The sequence below is a fragment of the Marmota monax genome, unplaced genomic scaffold (assembly GCF_021218885.2).
Source record: "Marmota monax isolate L192 unplaced genomic scaffold, Marmota_monax_Labrador192_F-V1.1 WCK01_AAM20220418_F8-fsc00089, whole genome shotgun sequence".
In the NCBI taxonomy this organism is placed as follows: domain Eukaryota; kingdom Metazoa; phylum Chordata; class Mammalia; order Rodentia; family Sciuridae; genus Marmota; species Marmota monax.
In genome coordinates this window covers 5,930,919-5,944,490 of record NW_026694744.1, presented here as the reverse complement: position 1 = coordinate 5,944,490, position 13,572 = coordinate 5,930,919, and the positions used below count along the sequence as shown (strand labels likewise).

Sequence of the window (13,572 nt, the reverse complement as noted above, 5' to 3'; positions counted from 1 at the left end):
AGTGAATTCTCTCATGGGAAGGAGCAAATTATTCATTTTCATCAGAGGTAAATGCTGAAACTGCAGTATGGTTTCTTCAAACCTTCAGAAGTTGTCACTTTATTCCCAGTGTAATATCACTTCAATTTTAACTGCACGGGTTGTCCTGATTTGTAAGGGTCAGTGGAAGAACTCTGATTAAAGCCCTTGTTTCTGGACTTGTCCTTTTCTGTATTTCATGATGAATCTGATTTTTTTACCCTTTAGTTAGTAACCTGTGCACCTTTGCTAATAGTCGGAAAAAAGTCCCTGTTAATAATTTACAAAAGACAGATCTATTTCTCTTTTGCATCCTCAAATGTCTCAAAGCATGTGATGGTTTAAGTATATCTGGTTTCCAAGTAGCTGAGTGATGAAATATGATTGGCTTCTCAGTATCGATTCCTCCTCTCCTTCCTCTCACACTCTTCTTGGATAGCATTTGTTTGTTAGAATACAATCATTCTTCTTATAAAAGAATAAAGAAAAGGATTCTTTCTTTTCATCCTCAGGAAAAAGGTGAACTATTTGGGCTTCCTACTATGGAGGAGGATCTTGAAGGAGAAAATTGGCAGACCTTCTCCAGTCCCTGGGGCTTCAGCAAGGCAGCAGAGGATGAAGGACAACATATTTGCCAGTGAGTAATGGTCTTCAAGTAAAAATATCAGGGGTCTTTTTGTTGTTTTCTGAGATTAGCTCGTGCTCTTCAGTAGGGTGAATTTATATGGTCAAGGGTTGAAAGCTGTGTCGTAGAATTATACAAGAATGATGCCTTTGATAAAAAGGTGATGGGGTCCTTCTGAGTTTTGTTCAGACAATTCTAATGCTTAAAAAGAATTTTAGAAGCAAGGCAGGAATAGCCTGTAAAACAAACATGACTTTGGTTGTTTATTTCCTTAAGAATAGATGTCCAGAGACACTTTTGAGAAAAGAAAAACTCATTTTAGCTGCTTGTTCATATATGTAGGATAATAATGGACTATAATTCAGAGTAAACTTTTGACTGCACTTTTTTTAAAAAAAAAATTTAGTTGTAGATGGACAGCATGCCTTTATTTTATTTATTTTTGTATTCGGTGCTAAGGATGGAACCCAGTGCCTCACACATGCTAGGCAAGTGCTCTGCCACTGAGCTCCAGTCCCAGCCCTTGACTGCACTTTTTACAAGGGAAATTGGATTGTGCTATTTATTTTCTTTTAAAATTGTATCTTCTCCATGACAAATGTTATCTATCAGGATGAAAAGTTTTGATTTTTAAACAAAAAGTACTATGTTGGCTTTGCAAATTTGTTTGTATTTAATTGCTTCTTTATGTTCAATGGTCTTGATAAATAAGTCTTTCTCCTTTGCAAAGAAACACAATTTTACAGAAAGTTCAGATTACTGCTGAGTGACTTAGATTTTTATAAATGTAATTTTTTTCTTGGGGTTGTCTAACTTTCAAATGCGAGAAATTCATCAGTAATGCATACACTTTGGAAGACGGGTTGGAAAGTTTCCAGTCGTTCTGCTATTTAATGTTTTCCCATTAATCACTGGCACTGTATTATAAGCCACTTATGAATTTGTTTAAGTGATATTCTTTCCATAGATTCTATGAGTATTGAGTATTTAAACGTTGCAATAAGAACATTATGTGCAGGTCCAAGTATAGAGAAACTGCCACAGGCTAAGAGAAGCTCTCCAAATTCATAAAAATCATTGCCCTTGACTTTTACTTCCTGGGACTTTGAGCCAAATAGGTTTGAGTTGCCATATTTTTCCATGACAATAATTGCTTGGTGGTACTATTTGTATAGAACAGTTTGGAGATGGGATCTCTTTCTGCTGAGCATCTCACGGTAAGGAAAAATTAGAAATAGATGTTGTTATTCTATGGCACTAAAACACATGAGTCTGACATTTTGAAACTAGCTACTGTGATTCCAACGAGCTACTGTGTGCTCGTGATATGATTTCATTGGATAAATTTTATTTTTAGTATACAAATTTTCCTCCTGATTTCTACTTCAAGGTGAAATGACTGTATATTTGGGATATGGAAAGTGACTACTTATAACATGGGATCCTGGCATTGTGCCTCTTATCTTGCCTAGCCAGTAGCATTCAAAGAAATAGATTAAGCTTCAAGCTCACTGAAGCATATTGTTTATGGGTTTAGAAGAGTGTAGGTAACAAAAAAGATTAGAAATATTTGAAATCAAAATACTAAGGCCAAACCACTGAATTCCAATCCAGTACTTTTGCGGTCATAGTTTTAATTCCATGTACCTAGTAAAAGATATTGTTTTATTAGAATCAGTGCTAGATATGTCTCTAAAGACTGAAGTTCTTTGTTTTCCCTGAATGCAGTTAAACATTTGATAGTCATTAGATGATTCAGATTAGTATACATTTTTGTCTTTTACACATAAAATACTATTTAATTTTTATGAATAAACATAAAAAGCAACTATTATTATAACTTCAGCTCAGGCTTCTGGTAAGGATGCTCTGAAGTGTGGTACTAAGTAAATATGGTTCAAGATTCAATGGAGGGTTTTAATTCTCAGAAAGCCAGAAGTGATAATAGTCCAGTTTGCTTGGTTCAGTCCCACCTGTGCTGCTGACTTCACAAGAATAAGATCTAAATCTTTAGTCTGTCCTTCAATCAATAGTTTAGGTTTTCTACACTGAGAGTTCTCGTAGTCCTCCATCTGTGTGCCTTATGGCTGATCTGAAGGAGTTATCAAAAGACTGATGTGGAGAAATGGTTTTCTTTCTTGAAGATTTATAACTCTTCAAAATTAAAGCAGTTGAAGTTTTTGTTGGTTAGATATTGATGAGAATCTCTACCTCAGGAGATTGTGGGGAACAAGTGAATCACTAAGAGCAGCTCCTAGCACAGTTTCTGGCTCATATAATGATCTAGTTTCTGGTAGTGTTTCTAATACTAAGAGTGTTAATACTAAGAGTGGTGAGAGTAGAGCCTTCCCCAATCTTGTTTGCAATCTTTCAAGTTCAGTTTGAGTGAAAGCTGTATGATGGCTATAATAATATTCTAATAGAAAGAATAATTCATACAGAATTTGAGAAGAGGAGGCCATACAGGAGAGCAAGAGTGAGTATAATATGTCAAACTTTTTCAATTTTCATTTTTTAAACACAAAGCTTAGTGAAGGTATAATGAAAATAAGACCCCTTATTAGTAGATATTAAAAACAAAAGTAAAAAATGAAATGAGTTAATTTCAGTTCAATAAATATTTATTGAGAACCTAGTACTGTGCAAAGTGCTGGAATATGAAGATAAAGGCAAGGCTATAATGAGATGCCACACTACTCCTCCTAGAAAGGCTAAAATAAAGATGCTGGCAATGCCAAATACTGGCAGGAATGTGGAAAAACTGGAACTGTCACACATTGCCAGAACAATTTACAAGCAAAATAGGACAGCTAGTTTGGAGACAGTTTGGGAGTTTCTCATAGTGCTAAACATATTTGCCTTAAGACTCATATGATCCCACTAGAGGATATTTCCTCTAGAAAAATGAAAACTTAATTTTATTCAAAACCATGTTTTTACAACTCTATCAAAACGTTCTCAGACTGGAAACACCCAAATATCCTAATATCCTTTAGTGAATGGACAAACTGTGTTAAATCCTCATAATGGAATACAACTAAGCAATAAAAAAGAAACTATTGATGTATACAACACATTAGATGAATGTCAAAGGCATTTTGCTGAATGAAATAAGCTGGTTGCAACAGATAACACACAGAATAGTCCATTTATATAACATTTTCAAAAAAAGATAAAACTATAGTGACATAGAACAGATAAGTGGGTGTCAAGGGTTAGGGATGGCATGAGAGTGTGACAACACCTTCTTATCCTGATTGGAATTCTGCATCCAGATTGTGGTCATAACCCTATACATTTGATAAAATTTATAGAACTATTCGCAAGGAAAGTGAATTTTACTTCATGATATTCTAAAACATGAAAAATAACAATGTAAGTTTCTTGCCCTTAAGAATTTCATAGATTGAGTGAGGGTCAAACACAAATATAATACCAGTGGAGTGAATGTAATGAAGACTTCCTTAGAGCAGAACTTCTAACCAGTGTGACATGCCATGCTGGTATGCCGTGAATGGGTGATAAATGTACCCAGATATTGCTGCATAAGTATTATGGGGGCCAGAGACTCAGGTCATATCTGCCCTCAATCATTTTCTATGTTTTCTAAAATATAAATAAGTGTGGAAAAAGTGCTAGCTTAAGTGAGATCAAAGATAAAGAACACTGCATGATTGATTGGAATACTGCACTGGGAATTAAATGATAAGGAGTGATAGGAAGGCTAAAAGAGGGTACAGGCTTATAGATGACTTTGTATAACAAATGGGCATTTTGTTGTGATAGTAGATTCTGAGCATTAGAGGTAATGAGGATGAGGCAGCAGAGAGTAGGCTGGAAGGATAACATAATGTGAGGAGGTATATGGTTTGTCTTAACTATCAAGTGCCTGTAAACAGAAAACTTTCTTCATTTTTTTCATCAATTATTATTTCATTCACTACTTCTTTGCTGAGCACTCACTAAAGGCCAGGCACTATTCTAGGACCTAAGGATCCAAGTGACAAAACAATGGCCCGGCTCTTATGGAGCTGATATTTTAAGGTCTAAATAAGCAAAACTTTGGAAAATTTATTATATTGTAAAGTATCTCTGCGACATCTAGGTTAATGATATCTAGTAGATGGTAACTGTGAAGAGCAGTATCTGTGCTGAAAATACAAATTGGGGGCCACTAGCACAGAGACAGAAATGGGAGTCTTAAAAGTTGGTTAAGTAATATATTTTTTTTTACCACAATTCTCAAATGATTTTCCATCAAGACTTGTCCTTATGTGAGAATTGGTGAGATGTTGTCTAGTTCATGCCACAATCTCAAGGGTGCTCATCTACCAATACTCTTTTTGTTCTTACATTCTGGTAACAAGCTCCCTATCTTCTTAGAATAGACTGTCTTAAAATCAATACATACTCTGACATGAAGATGATTATACTAAGCTTTAGGGGGAGTGGGATAAGAATAGTAGACCTGGTCCTTGTTCTGGAAACACTTAGTGTCTATAAGGAAAATATCACCCCTATATACTTTATGATTGTTCATGGCACTTGAGTACAGCCATAAGCAAACAAGCAGAAATTCTATGCTGTGAAGAAGACTTAATTCTCCAATATGTACACACAGGCTGAGTTGTAAAGCAGTCATCAAGTACACTTCCAAAAGGAGCGTGTTCTGAAGTCAGTTACTGATGATGTGAATTCACAGTGGTTTGGAATGACATAAGCCCAATTTTGGGGTTTGACTTTGAATAATGTAGATGAGCATTTGGTGTTTCATTTTAGTGAACAAAATTGGCCAGCTGTGTTGTTAGAGCTATTGTGACTCAAGTACCTTTTGATGCACCATGTTGAGGAAGCTCAAAAAAACAAACCATTAAAATTCCAGCTGTTCTGATAACTAGGAAATAAAAGAAAATGGATTATGCTTTTTTTCATCCTGAGTCCTCATATTCCCTGTGATGGAATTGGGATAAATTGAGAGGTTCAGAGGTGAGGCAGTAAAGGAGTACAGTTTAGGAAACTTGTGGCAGGTAATACATCCATGAGGGAGAGTCATTTGCTTACCCTTGGCTTATCCTTAGCTCATAAAGGACTTTTGGTCATTCTTAGCTAAGTGACTGCTTATTTGGGGGAACACTATGGACTTCTTAAGTGACTGGTCTACATGTCAGGTTAATTAGTTTCACCTCTAAAATTACCAGGGGTACTACTTGTTTATATTCAGTAAAGAGTTACAACCATAGAGATGAAAAATTGTGATGCATTTTTGTACAATGAAGCAAAATGCATTCTGCTGTCATATATACCTAATTAGAATAAATAAATTAATTTAAAAAAAGAAGTATACTTACTTAACTACATATTTAACTTATTTCCTTTTTCCTTTTGATAATTGAGGGTATAGACACCTCTGCTATTTTGAAGGTGTCTTGATTGCACTCAGTTTCATTAATCAGCATCATGTTGAATACTAGAGGGAAAGAGGAGGAAGAAATTATGTGTCATTCTCAGTTCCATGCTACATAGGAAGTCTTCAAATAAATTCCTAACAGTTCTTCACCATAAAATATTCATTTGCTTATATTCATATGATAAATTTCCTTTGAGTTGTTGGTTTTAAGAGATAGTTGAGATGCCTTTTGAGACTTAGTTCTAATAGACTTTAAAAATCTTTATTGTCTCTTTTATTATAAAATTATACTTGTGAATTTTTTTTAAATACTGAAATGAATAAAATAGCAAGTGAATTCTGTATAAGGGAAGAGAAGTATAGAATAAGGACCAAGGATGTCTGTTGTGTGTATGACTTGGTAATGAATTTGGTGATAAAACAACAATTTCACATTTTGGTGGGGCCCTTTTGACAAGGGACCTCTTTCTAAATGGTTGAGTACTAGTGTTCCTTGAATCCAGGGGCTCAGCAAAATGGATAAATCAAAACCACTGTCTCATTCTACTTCTGTGCATATTTCCCAAACAATTGAAAACAGGATCTTGAAGATATATATGTACACCTATGTTTATAGCAGTATAATTTGCAATAATAGCCATAAGGTGGGAAACATCCTAAGTGTCCATAAGTGGATGAATGGATAAGCCAAATATAGATATTTTCCAAGGTCCCCGGTAGACTCCTTAAACCTCAGGTAGTACCAAACCATATATATATATATATTTCCTATACATACATAAATATGATAAATTTTAATTTATAATTAGGCACAGTAAGAGATTAATGACATTTGCTAATGATAAAGCAGACCAATTACAACAATGTATTATAATAAAAGTTATTTAAAACTTATCAATTGTTTATTTCTAGAATTTTCCACTGAATATTCTTAGACCCTAGTTGACTGTAGGTAGCTGAAACTATGGAAAGTGTAATGGTGGATAGGGGGCTACTACTGAATATGCACACAATGTAATACTATCAAGGCCTTTAAAAGAAGGAAATTCTGATGTGTCTTCCAGTGTGGATGAACCTTGAAGACATTATGCATGGTGAAATAAGCTTGGCACAAAAAAAGCAAATACCAAATACCATATGATTGCACAGATATGAGGTACCTGGACAGAAAGTACAATGGTGGTTGCCAGGGTCTGAGGGAAGTAGGAATAAGGAATTGTGTAGTAAGTGTAGCACTGCAGTTTTACCAGATGAAAGTGTTCTGGAGATTGATTGCACAGCAATGTGAACAAACTTGACATTATTGACCTGTACAGAAAAAAAAATGGCTAAGATGCACATTTTATGTTATGTGCATTTAAACATAATTAAATCTGATGTTTTAATAAAGCCCCGTGTCTACATGCCCTGCTTGGGTGTGTGTATCACCTACACAGATAAAACTTTTTTTCTAGTGCTGTGAGGATCTGAGGTGTTATTTTTGTCACACTCTTTGTCTTCCAATGTCTTCAAAGCAGGGGGCTTCAACAGTAGATTAAGGGGATCTAAGAATTCCTTGAAACCTTTTGGAAATTCTTATCTGTTTGAGCATTTTTCTGAGGGAAAGGGCCCATCACTTCCTTCAAAGTAGCACATGCCCTCCCACCCTTCCCCACAAAACCTTAGAAGTACTACCTGATAGACCACTTCTATTCAATAGACCTTATTAATTTAACTGTGTATCAATCTCATTAACTGTGGATGAAGGCTATTACTTAAAATTTAAGCTGAATGTACACTCAAAGAAAGCAAAATCTTATTAAGGTTCATTAATATTATTGATCATTCCATCTATATTTTCAGTAGTTGAAATGATTTCATGGCCAAAAAAATATTAAACTAAAGTTCTCTGTGAGATGCTCAAATTAGAGAGAGCACTTTATTCTGCCACACCCCTGAGAAAACTAACTATTGGTTAGTTTCTCAATTTTTCCCACACACATCCGGAAGGTATAACTGATACTACCGGTTATCAGTGAGGAGGTGAGGAGTCCTGCTTCCCCACATGTTGAAATTTGAACATTAGAGAAGCACGCTGAGGCAAGCATATAAAGCAAGATTTATTTAAAAAGGGGTAACATAGACTTCTTCCTGCGAGGGAGAAGGGGGCTGTAGTTGGTATCATGGTATCCCAAGAAGGAGGGTTCTGCCCTTTTAATATGTCCTAGGCTTCCTGTGTTCTCCTGCCTTTTCCCCCTTATCTTTCTCCTTCCAGAATAAGTGACTAGTAGGCCCAGGAATGCTCACTGGGGTGGCCAAAAGGTGGGAAACAGGTGGGCTGAAGGGGGAAGGGCAGGATGGAGCAGCCCAGGACACATTAATTAACAACCTTACAGCTCCCTGTAGGGAGGGACAATTCCTGGGATGGGTTACCTTGGCAACAGGTTGGAGCAGGGGCAGGTTCTGGATAAGATCCCTCAGGGGACAGTCTCCAACTTCCCAGACTCACTTAAAATTGGCTTCCTTGACCCGACCTGACTCGATTTACTTATCTACATTGACTACCAGTCTAATTCTAGCTTCATAACCAGTGATAACTGATGCTTTCAACTCCATTTGTGTTCCATTCATAGCTTTCTTCCAATATGCACTCCAGTTTTCTAAAAACATTTAAGGCATTGACAGGAATTTTCTGCTGTCTCAATAAAGTGGGCTTCCAGAAGGAAATAGTTAGAAAATATGTTGGAATTACAGAGAGAAGATCGATTTAAACAAACCATTTTTCCCCTACTGGTTACAAAGCATGGAAAAACTCAGTGCTTTGCAAAGCAGAGGTGGCAGAAGGTCTTTCCCCAGGCAATTTGATAGCATGGAAGGATCCTTCTCCAACTGTGACTGTGCTTTGTCCTTTCTGACCCCACTCCCAGGTGAAGATTGTTATCCTGTATTAGAGATAATTGCTGACACAATTGAACACAATCCTCCCAGGGGGTGGAAGATAATGGGTTGTAAATTCTGTGTCTTTAGTATGTTTGCCTGGGAAGACCATCTTCCCCTCTTAATGCGGAACTCAAATCCTCAAAGCAAGGAATAGACCCACACGTATACAGAAAGCTGGCTCTAGTAATTATGTTTTGATTTTTCTTTGGTTATTTTTCTTTCAGTATTTCTCTATTTTATTATATCATTTGTTTTTAATCTGATAATTTTATCTCAGTCCCAACCCTGCTTTCTGATTCAGGACTTTTGTGCTGTTTCCTTTCCTTGGAATGTTCTCACTCCTTTCAGTGCTTGAATGTCTCCTTGTGTATGTAGATCTTTCCTGACCACATTCCTTAGATGTCATTCCTACCCACTGCACCTTTCCTGAGGCCCCTGTTGTTTTCTTCCATTACTTAGAATCATATAGCATTCTTATGCCCATATTGGTTTTTTTATTGTCTGATTTTCCCCAGATTGTAGGTGAGAGTACTGAAGATGGTCACCACATACACCAAACACTTTACATTTTTTTTCCAATTCTATTTTTTGTGGTTTTTTTTTTTAACCTTTGAGGTCCTGTGTTGTCATCTTTTGACTTTAACACACACCTCCACAATTTTTACCAGTATTACATCTCTGAAATTCTATTTCTATTTCTGTAGCATGTATTCTACAATATTTTTTTATCCCCAGTTACTAATTTAGTGAATTTATGAGTGTCTTAGAGTTAATAATAATTTTAAAGGTCCATTTAAAATTGTCACTCACTGTATAAAGTACTTTAAGACTTTCTAGAGTGCATTTGTTAATAGGGCTGGTTCATTTTTGTATAGAAAATATCAACACCATTACTCAGTTACATACTTCTTTTTATCCCTCTACTTATCCAAGTTTAAATTGCTCTTCTTTCATTGAACTGTTCTCTGATAACTACAAAATACCTGAGTTCCTTCTAGGTGCTTTATTGTTGATATTAAAATATTTTGATGCAAATATATGTTTAGTGTACTATTATTAAATGATATTTGTTCTCTATTTGTTTTCATTACAACATACTAGCATTCTTAAATATATTGCATGTTTCTATTCCTATTCCTATCTCATATTCCTGAATAAATATTTATCCATTTGAATTGAATAATAAGTGAGATCTACATGAAGAACTCTATAGATGTAAAGGTCAACTACCAGCATATATTCTGCCCTCCAGTTGATAGATATGTCTCTTTATGAGTCTTTCAAGTGTCCTGGCTTTTAATATTTCTGTTTGTGTGTGTGTGTGTGTGTGTGTGTGTGTGTGTATGTGAGTAGAACATGTGAAATAGTTATCAATTTTTTGGGTAACAAACCACTCCCAACCATAATAGCTTAAAAATAATGATTTATTATTTTCCACAAATCTGGATTAGGGTACATTGGGTGGTTCATCTGCTACATGAGATTGTGGCTGGGGTCCCATGTGTAGCTGCATAAAGTTAGGAGATCAAAATGGGACTGGAATGTCCAAGATGGCTATGCTCATACATCTGATACTTTAGCTGCAATGCCTGGAGGCTGGCAAGCTGCTTTGTCTTTTCTCAATTGGCTGTCTAGGCTGAACTTCTTTACTTAGCAACTGAATCTCAAGAAGGCAAAAAGGAAAGATTTCAGACTTCCTAAGGCCCAGACCTGGAATTCACACATCTTTCTATCTGCCACAATCCCATTGTCCAAATAAGTCAAAGGACAGCCCAAATTCAAGGGGGAAGGTTGCACCTTTCAGTGGAAGGAACTGCGGAGTCACATTGCAGAAGAGAATTGGTGGCAGGGCATTGTTGGTGGCCATTTTTTTTTGCTGATAATTTATCATGACATGGTAGCATGAAAAGATTGTGCAGTTACCTCGATAAACTTTTAAAATTTTGCTTCTGAGAAAACAAGCCTAGAGAAGCGAGATGACCTTCCCAATGTACTACAGCTCTTATTTTAGACCTTGTTACACAAAGTAGTCCCTGGATCAGTAGTATGAATACCACTGGGAGCTCATTTGAAATGCAGAATCTTGGGCCCCATTTAAGACTTTCTTAATCAGAATCTGCCTTTACCCAACATCCCCAGGAGCTCTAAATGACTGTAAACACCATTGCTCTTTTTCACTTCTAAACTAAAACAGAAGACCTATCACCTACCAAAGAAGGGTGTTTTGCAGTTGGAGACTTGAGTCAGTATGTACAAGGCTTTGGTTTCCTTAATGCCTACTATTATTTTTCTAAAGCCCTGTTTTCTGTTCTTTATAAATATTATTGAATTCAATCCTCACAGCAACCATGAACAGTAATGATTATAATTTCCATTTTCTAAAACAGGCAATAGATACTCAAAGACAGGTCATTAAGTAACTTTCTCAGGTCACACATACTTGTACACACAGAACCAGAATTCAAACCAGAATTTTCTGACTCTAAACTCCACACTCATAATTACTGTATCATACCCACTGGCAACTGCCATATGGCACTGGTGAAGGAGTCTAAATGTTTAGAGGAAGAAACTGTTAGAGGGGAGCTGGGGCATGTGGCTGGCTTGGTGAGCTGTCACTTCTCTCCTGATGTCTCCCACTCCCAACTTGCCTAAAGTGAAGAGGCTGGCATGGATGGGTGACAGATGGCACAGCCCTGCTCTGCCGTATGTGTGCTGCTCCCTGTTCCCGAGAGCACAGCTGCCTGAGATGGGCCTTGCCAGTTGGGCAGTTGCCTCTTGGGGTCTCTCCAAAGGCCGTTGCTCAGAGAGTGCAGTCCAACATTTGCTCTGCTTCCTCTTTTACACACATCTTCCTTCTGCTTCTTGGGTCTCCACCTGGGGCAGAGAGCCCTGTTTGGGCTCTGAGAGGGAGCCAGTGCCAGACCTTGAGCTGCACATAACAGGTGGCCTTTGGACAAAGCTCATCTAAAACTGTAGGAGCCAAAGGAAGGGGCGGCGAACAGTTCCTCCTGGATTCCCTCTTCTGGGAGGATTTGGCAACTGTCAGAGCTTCCTTCCAACAGCTGTGCGTGGGATGGAAAGGCAATTTCCTCCTCTCATTCCAGGAATGAGAGAAGAAGAAATGAGGAATGAGGAACCAATGCAAGGCAAGGGCACTCCTATTCCTAGACCCAGAAGCAGTGTGAAAGGGCCAAGAAAGAAAGCTTGAGAATCCCTCCACATTGGAAGGATAGAGAGCAATGTTTATGTTTGTTTTGGTCGAGTCAGCACATTATGCCACCACAGTAGAGACTTAACAATTGACATCTTACACTGCATTTGTAGAATTATGCTAACACAGGTATTCTAACTCAGTTACCATCTCTGCATTAAAATCAGTGTGTTATCACTTTCCTTGGGTAACTTATTGAGCTTGTTAAGTCCCAGGGTTCTCATCTGGAAAATGGGAGTAATATCTCCACATAGAATTGCTGCGAGGAATACATGGCATAATATATGGAAAGGGATTATATAGCACAATGACTGATATTTAATACATATTTGATGAATGTTATTTAGTAGCATTCAAAGTTTTATGAAGTGGAAACTTTGTCTTGCCCACTATTGTATCCCTAGTTCCAAAAACAGTTCCTGCCATACCAGTACTCAGTAATTATTTGATGGATAAATGAATGAATGATTTAATGAATGAATGAGTGAGCAAATTCTATATCTTAACAGTTATTTTTATGCTTCATAAGATGACTTAGGAGTATAGAGTCGAGCACTTAGGGGTATATGTGTGTGTGAGAAAGATTGTATGTATATATAGGATGTGCATATATGGACATATATGGGGGTAGACAGATGTTTTTAGGTGCTGCTCAGTTGGTGAGAAATGATACTGCATCTTTTTCCTGAACTGACCAATCTACCTACTTTCCTTCCTTCCTTTTCTAAATTCTTACTTTGGCTTTTGTGTCAAAATCCTGCCACAGAATATAACTAATTTGATCCCCTTCATGCTCAGAGTAGAAAAAAGGAACCTGAATAGAGACCCAAGGTCATTTTTCTTTTCACATGCACCTTGTGCATGTGAGGCAAGCACTCTGCCAACTGAGCTATAACCCCAGCCCACATTCCAAGGTCTTTGATGAGCAAAATGGGACACTCTTTCTGCTCCAAATATGGTGAGTCAATAATGTACTCACTTTTGTTTTAATTCAAACTAAGTACTAGAACAATCATTTCACAGTCCTCCTTGGATGGGTGAGCAGTTGTGGAAAGAGGAATTCCTCCTGATCTTGGCCTGTTGGATTTTTTCAGTTTTAAAGAAAAAGGTCTAACCCTCCATTTCCTAGGTATTCCCAACTGCTTTTGTTAAAGAGTTGGAGGGAATTGAGTAAAGACCTTAGAGTAGATCTCTACGGTGTCCTGTTTTTCCTGAAGAGATGGTTTTATAACAAGAATTGTGAATATAATCTATCCTTATAGAAATGAGACTTGGGTTGGGTCTCAAAGGTTTGTTTCAGAATCAAAGAGAACTTTCTTAATGTAACATAACTGGATCTCATTTGTTTTTCAAAATCCCTAACCTAGTGTATTCTAGGTTTGTTCATTT

General features: G+C 37.0%; 1 protein-coding gene across 1 annotated transcript in view; it reads left to right on the top strand.

Annotated features, from left to right (window-relative positions):
* Window positions 1–438: 438 nt before the first annotated feature.
* Window positions 439–13,572, top strand: part of Frmpd4 (FERM and PDZ domain containing 4) — an 810,201-nt gene continuing 797,067 nt past the window's right edge. The window contains exon 1 of the mRNA XM_058572590.1: window positions 439–655. The gene's annotated coding sequence lies outside the window, so the exon portion shown is untranslated. The remainder of the gene's footprint in view (window positions 656–13,572) is intronic.